This window comes from Alligator sinensis, unplaced genomic scaffold (genome assembly GCF_000455745.1).
Source record: "Alligator sinensis unplaced genomic scaffold, ASM45574v1 scaffold674_1, whole genome shotgun sequence".
Classification (NCBI taxonomy): domain Eukaryota; kingdom Metazoa; phylum Chordata; order Crocodylia; family Alligatoridae; genus Alligator; species Alligator sinensis.
In genome coordinates, this window is record NW_005842032.1 from 1,404,742 (window position 1) to 1,405,448 (window position 707).

Here is a 707-nt window from a genome sequence, read left to right on the forward strand (position 1 = left end):
TCTCTACAATCCCAGTGAGAGACTTGTCTTGCCCCTCACTTAGGAACACTGAGGCAAAGAACTCATTGAGGAGTTCAGCCTTGTCCCCCCTGTCCGTCACCAATTGCTTATGCGCATTTAGTAGAGGTCCTATTCCACCCTGGGCCTTCCTTTTACTCCCTATATATCTAAAAAACAATTTTTTGATTTGTGATTTTGGATCTCCTTTATTTTTGTTACATATTTATTCTGAAGGATAAATATGGCTTTGTTATTTTATTACTTCCCAAACTTCACCCTAAAGACAAGAAGAAATACCCTCATATAAAAAAGATGTTCTCAGCTGCATCCATTGATACAAACATTAAGTCACTCGCACCATCTTTTTTTGCAAATGCACATGAATACTTGAATCAAGACAAGGTTTTTTTCCTCAGTCAACATGAAGGAGAACAGATCTTGTCTTAAATTTGAGTACTGGCCCAGGGCAGGGCAGTGGCTTAGCTTTGGGTCCAGGGTTGAAGCTGGAGCTGCGCCACCACTTGCCCTGGGCCACGGTAGCTCATGTAGCAGGGAAGGGGATGCCTGGTAGGGGTAGCATGAGGAAGATTGTGTGTTGGGGATAGAGGGTGTACAGGGGAGACTGCACAGTGGGGAGTTGCATGGGGGAGACCTGCAGTGCATGGCTTGGGGAGAGCATGGGGATGACCATGCAGCTTACCCGCTCT

General features: G+C 45.7%; 1 protein-coding gene across 3 annotated transcripts in view; it reads left to right on the forward strand.

Moving 5' to 3' along the window:
* The window catches only part of CABCOCO1 (ciliary associated calcium binding coiled-coil 1), a 130,385-nt gene that overhangs the window by 32,175 nt on the left and 97,503 nt on the right, over positions 1-707 (forward strand). The gene's annotated exons all lie outside the window — the stretch shown is intronic.